Here is a 7,174-nt window from a genome sequence, read left to right as displayed (position 1 = left end):
ATAGTATGATCACATATAGTTTTTATTTTAATTTTTACATTATTGTACAGTACATAGTTAAATAACACATGAACCAACAATCATGATGGTCACTCAATTTAAAGTCACAACACCGTTCCATCATGAAATGGTTAGTTTTATTAGTACTTCTTAATTGCAACATGTTTGATACAATTTTTGATATGCATCAAACTAATCTACAAAGTTGTTTTTGTCTATAAATCATCTTGATAATGTGTTTATAATGTTATAACTTTCATCAGAACATCCCCCACCAGTGCTGCAGTAGGAAAAGCTGATTTCCACCACTTGTTTCAAGGTTTGTTATTCCATAAGTTCTCACTTTGTTTTATATGATTTGTAATTTAATTAATCTTAACTGTAATTGGTAATTTAAAATAGTTTTAACACATCTTTTGATAGAGTTTTATTTTTTATAATTTAATAACAGTTTAATTTCTAAAGCATTTGAATAGTTTACAATGTGAGTGATTATTAAAAAAAAATTGTGTTTTAAAGATTTCTTATTATTATTTATTTTGCTATATAGTTTGTGTGATTAAGAGATAAACTATATTTGATCGCTTTAAATAATTTTTACACTAAATAGTGAAATAATTTTACTTAGGTCGAAGCTAAATTAAATCCCAATACATTTTGTGTAATTTAAAACAAGCCTAGTCTATTTTGTGAGCTAAAATTGTTTCTGAAAGTTTTTTGACAGACAAATGTTTGTAAAGGGCAGATATATTTTTTTTATTTTCTTAGATTTTGATCGACAAAATTTTCTAAATTTTGCAAGAAACATTTCTTAAAAGTTTAATTTAAGGTAATTACCTCAGAAAACTTAAGAGGAGGTAGATTTTAAGTGAATTGTAGTGAAGATTTAAGGAGGTAGTGGTTTTTTTTGCCTTTTTAGTTTGCGCTTCTCACAGGGTTGGCACATTACCTGGAAACCTGAAAAAAATAGGAGTTAGACAATTAAGGCAAAACAAATTTTGGAATAACCTGGAATTTGAAAAAATTATAAAAAAAACCTGTAATTTTTAACAATTTTATCATGTTCAGTAGTAAAATGTCGATTTGATACAAAAATTTATTACATAGATAAAAATTTTTTGCAATCACTGAAAATTTTTACTGAAAAAAAAGATATTAAGTAGGTTTACAGTATCTTTCTTATGGTTTTATACTATTTAACACAGTTTTCTCACTTAAAGCTTAATTAAAAACCAAAAACAGACTAAGAAATGTGTACTTTTAACAACCTGTAAGAAATTAGGAAAACCTTGAAAATTGGAAAAAAAAAAGAGTGGCAACCCTGCTTTCACGAGGAACCTATTGTAGTCTCGGACTTGACCTGATTTTTTAAAATTTGTAAAAAGCTAATTGTAAATAAATTGTAACTAAACAAAAAAGTGATTAACCCCCCTATGCCCTTTAAAACCCACCAACAATTTATCTTCTATTTTAAAAACTCTGTGCTAGAGACCTTAGATATTCAAGAAATGTTTCTTGAACAATGTATAAAAGATTCAATCAAAAATATATTAAGAATTAATAGGGTTAACAATAAAAAGTTTTTTTTTTTTTGTAAATATATAACTTAAGATACTAAAGGTTTTTTAGTTCAATTATTAAAGTTCTCTACATCTAAAAACAACTTGATGTTGAACATTAGGATTGAAAACATAGTAAAAAATTTGAAAACAAGTTTCCAAAGTTCAGTATGTTTTTTTAACAAAACAATAATCAAATAAAAAAAACAAACACTTATACATAAGGGCATTTATGATCTAATTTTTTTAAAATCGTTCACAATTTTATTTTTTTAATTTATTTTAGTTAGTTACAAGGAAAGATTTTACAATAAAATATTTTGAGTTGGATAAAACACTTAATATTTAAAAATAATATATTTGGATATGGTGGGTAGGCTAAACTATATTAATAATCGTTGATACATGGTGATACTGTACTACTTTATCAGACTATAATTACTTATTTAAATAGATTAGGTTTCTTAAAAGGACATAACATAATAGTATGCTCCATAGTCCAAAGCTAAACTGTTGCAGCCAGATGATTAATTATAAAAAAAGCTGTATTTAATTACTGTGCTAAATAGATCTATTTTATTTTTAGTTATTAGTGAAAAAAAAAGGTTTTTTGTAAAGTTTTCTAAAATTAGTAGCATAGCTAATTAATAATCTAAGGTTTTATTTAAAAATTAAACAAAAACTTTTTACTAAATAGTTGGAAATGAAATTACTTAATATGACATCATAGGTGAGAAATCCCAATCACTGAAGCTGATGTCCTCAATTGATGAAAGAAACCAGCTCCTGGAATAAAAAACTTCCGGTTGCGGTTACCAGGAACTTTTAGCAACTTTCCATAGAAAAGGTGTTGAGGTCCGAAGTGCCCCAAGGCTACCAAAGTTAGTATAAAAGAATAAAAAGTAATTTTTAATCATAACAATCACTTAATTTTGGTTTAGTATTTGTTTGCAAAAGGTTTATTGTTTATTGTTTAATTTTTTTTTTTGATTGAGTATTTATATATAAAAGTACTTTGTTGCAGTAAAATCTCTTCAAATTCTGTATTTTAATAAACACCCAGCAAATTAGTTATATTTAACAGGTTGAAATTTATTTTGTAATAGGTACATCATAATTAAAAAAAATAAAACCAAGAGTTTAAAATAGAATTGTAATATGGCCTAAAAGTTTTTTTACCAACAAATTGTTAATGTATTATCTTGCAAGTTAAATTAATCTTGTTTTTTATTTTGTTTTTATTAGAATTAGTTTCCAAGACATTAATTAGCGTTGCCAAAAAAACTCTTAAAACCTGGAATTTGACTATCCAGGCAAATATAAAACTGGAATTTGAGAAATTTTTAGAAAAACCTAGAACTTTAAACAAGTTTACATTTAAAATAATAAATCTGGACTAAATACAAAAAATCTATCATACACAAATACTTTTTCTTATTTTGGATATTTTTTTAAGTATAAAACACACACAATAGTATCTTTTTATACTTTTGTTCCATTTAAGAGCTTAAATTTAATTTTATACTAAAGGTTGACTCAAAAATTTGTACTTTCAAACACTTGTAAAACTCTTCAATAAACGATTGGCAACCCTGAGTAATAGTTTATTTTTTCCTGTAAAAAAAAGTTTAAGAAACTTTAGTAATTTAATAGTTTTACTTTTGAAATAATTTTGCTTTTTATCATTGTTTTCATCAACTTTGAGTAATAGTTTTTTTCCTGTAGAAAAAAAGTTTAAGAACTTTAAGTAATTTAATAGTTTTACTTATGAAATGATTTTGCTTATGACTATAGTTTTTTGTAGCTTTTATAATGGTAAAAGGTTGAACTTAAAACTTTGGTATAGATAAAACTTAATTTTAAGTTGAAACGTTTTGCTCGTTGTTGTAGTTTATGTAAACATTTTGTAAAGTTAAATAACTTGTTATAAAATCGCTTAGTAACTTTTTCATTTTATAGTAGCCAAAGACTAAGATAGTTTAAAGCTTGTTGAAATATAGTTTAACTTTAAGTGTTGACACTTTTCGGTCTTGATTTATTTTCTAAGAAAATTAGTTGCTTTTAATTAAATTCAATATTACCACTAGTATCTTCCATTATTCTATGTTTATTTTTTAATAGTGTTTTAAAATTGATAGTCTTATTTGATGAAACTTTATTTTACAATGATTTTTGTAAATTTTTCAAAAAGTTGTATTTAAAATTGTTTAGTAGTAAAACCTATACTTTGAAAAATTTTGTTTCTATTAATTATAACTTCGACCAGTTGTAATTTAAAAATATTTTTAAAAAAATTAAGACACAATTTAAAATAATTTTTCTATACAGTTATTTGTTATGCATAGTTATTTATTACATATTTGTTTATACTTTTTTAAATTTCATAACATAAAAAGTATTATAACCAACGTATTAAACAGGAACTGATGACAATGAAATTCAGCAGACGAAGGGTGATGGATGCTTCTTCAATTTTTATTGTTGTTTTTTTTAATGGTTTTGTGAATAAAATTACATCTTACTGCAAATAGACATTTCTTTGTTTAAATGATGAAGTTTAATTCTTCGTTTTAAAGGTTTATTTATAAAAGAACCTAAAGTTACTAAAAGTAATGTAAAAGTAATTAAATTAAATTAAGAAGTTTAAAGTAGGTTGAAAGTTTCCTTATGTCATAAGTAGTGTCTACCTTGTTTGTTCACATTTTTTTAACAATAAGGTCTTCGTTTTTTACAAAAAATTAAATGTTTCTTCGGCTTATATAAGTTTGTTAGGTTTCTCATGTAAAGCTCAAAAAAGTAGGCTGTTTAACTTGAGCTTTTTTTCTGTTTAATTCACATTTAGATGCTTATCTACCTAAGTTTTCAGCAAGTGAAAGCTTATTAATAAACGTGTAATTAAAATGTTTTTTGATAAGTGTAGTTGATTTTAAAAACTGTTTCGTTGTCCGGGCTTGTTACACTAAAGAAGGTGGTATACCTAGTTGTTTTGTAGAATTAAATCAAGTAAACATCATTTTACTAAAATTCAGAACTTGGTTTGGTATAAGTCATTGGCAAGTTTTTCTTTAAGTATTTGCTCGCGTGCCGTACTTTCTAGAAGAGCGTTTTGACTAAAATGTACGCAGTTTGCTGAATCCCAAAGTACGCATCTTGTTAAATATTAAAGTTTACTTATGTCATAAGTAGTGTCTACCTTGTTTGTTCACATTTTTTTAACAATAAGGTCTTCGTTTTTTACAAAAAATTTAATGTTTCTTCGGCTTATATAAGTTTGTTAGGTTTCTCATGTAAAGCTCAAAAAAGAAGGCTGTTTAACTTGAGCTTTTTTTCTGTTTAATTCACATTTAGATGCTTATCTACCTAAGTTTTCAGCGAGTGAAAGCTTATTAATAAACGTGTAAATAAAAAAAAAAACGTGTATGTTTTTTTTTATAAATACAAGTTTTCATATCGGTCTACAAAATTGGCTGTACGCTGTCTAGCAAGTAACGCAATTTTTAGGTCTTTCTTCTGTCTATGTACAGCAAAACATGTTATAAATTAATTTGACCGTCTCTACGTCGAATTCATTTTTAACAAACGACTTTTACTCGACTTTATTCCATTAAAAAAATTATATTTTTGAAAATAAGTAAGACTATCGTCTGAATTTTATGGCTTGTAGAATTATTTACACATGCAAAATTATTAAGACTAATGCAAAGTAGAAGAAAGTTAGGCTTATAAACATTTTTACGGATGTCTTTTGATTACCATTCAACTAGCAAGTATCTAATTAGTTTTCAACGATATTTCTATGTACATACACACAAACACTCATTTAAAATGTAGTTAATTTAATTTTTCTCAACTAGGGTGTAAGCTGAGTTATACAATTGGCTTTTCAAAATATGAGTCTTTCATTTGTTTTTGAATAAAAGTCAATTTATTTTTGTTTAGTTGTCGCTAGCGCATTTAAAATAAAACCTTTTAATCTTGTTTTGTCAAAATTTGTCTTATAAGTTTATAAAGTAGTAATTATAATTAAAGTATAGAAAAGTAATACTTTTGCAAAATTTATGAGCTTAAAAACCCGTTTATACTTTTGAGAATTTCTTGAATAATAGTAAAACAAATAGTTTAAATCTCTTGTATGTGTAAAACCTGTTAAATGTCAGAAATGAAAAACCTGAGCTTCTATAGTTTTAAATTACTGATAATAACTTGAAACATTTTGCTACCAAATTTGTTTAAAACAATGTACTTCCCTAATGCTTTATTGATATTATAAAAAACGCTTACAAACGTAGTCTTGGTATAGTCTCAGTGTACAAAAAAGGTTTTAAAGACTAAGCAACTTAGACCTGTACTAACTTTTTTGTAATCTTCAGTTTATTAGCTGTGAAAATGGTCTATGTTTCGTTTTTAACGACAAATAATTAAAAATCATCATTTGACCTCTTTATTTGTGCATGTCATAGAATGTACAATTTATTTTTATTTCACGATTTAATTCAAAGCTTTCAAAAATCTTTTTTTTTTATATATAAATATATATCAATGCTTTTTAAAGCCTTGGTCAATTGCAACAGTACGTAAAAAGTTCAAAATTGTGTATACACAAACTAACAAGAAATTAACACTTGAAACTATACGAAAATGGTTAATCAAATGAGAAAACGGTTTAATAAAAATAGCCTTTCTAAACCAAAGTTTTTAATAGACAACATAAAAACTTTCCTAATGTACTGAAATCACTGTAATTCTTAAAGATGAAATTGACATTGCATTAATAGTTGCATTATTGACGTATTTATACTGATATTTTCCTTAAAACATTTTGAAACAAAATAATACATGACTTAAGCTGTAACTTACATAACTGTTTGCACAAGATCATTTAAATGTGTCGGCAACACAAACACTATAAACTTTTGATGAAATACAATTTCATCTGCAAATAGTTGGTTATTCTGGGTTGAGTTGCAAAGTAGACTATTCTTTTGTAACTATGTGATACTTACCAACAACAATGTTATTCAAATAACTAAGCTATTTTCGTAAAGTATGAGTCTTTATAAGTTTGTTTATATACGCTTGATTTAAAATAACTAACACTTTATTCTTTCTTCAAACTATCATTTGCGCTTCATTAAAATTGTAAGCGAACTAAAATTGTTAATATATTGTTTTGTCAAACTGGACCATTATGTTATGTATATCATTACGTATATTCTAATAGAAATCTTTTAAAACATTCAGATTATTTTAAATCATTATGAATTGTTTTTAAAGTTTAAATTTACACAAACCACTCGATTGTTTAATAATGCAAATGATCTATATTTTGTCGGATAGTAAACGAAATTTTATTGATAACTGCACATAAGTAGTTTTAAACTATTTACCGTGAAGTAGATCAGTTTAATGAAGTATTAACTGCCGTTTTTATGAAAAAAAAAAACTAATAATTAAGTTTAAAACAGTTCTGCATTGACATCTATGTGTTTTTTAAAGTATCAATTATAGTGTTATATAGTATCATAAGTTAAAAGGTATCATTACTAGCTAAACTTTGAAAAACTTAATTATTTACTTTATTATTTCATTCAAAACAAGTTCATGCCTGTTATAAA

Source organism: Thalia democratica, chromosome 2 (assembly GCF_965202585.1).
Source record: "Thalia democratica chromosome 2, ktThaDemo2.hap1.1, whole genome shotgun sequence".
Taxonomy (NCBI): Eukaryota; Metazoa; Chordata; class Thaliacea; order Salpida; family Salpidae; genus Thalia; species Thalia democratica.
Note: the sequence above shows the minus strand (reverse complement) of the source record.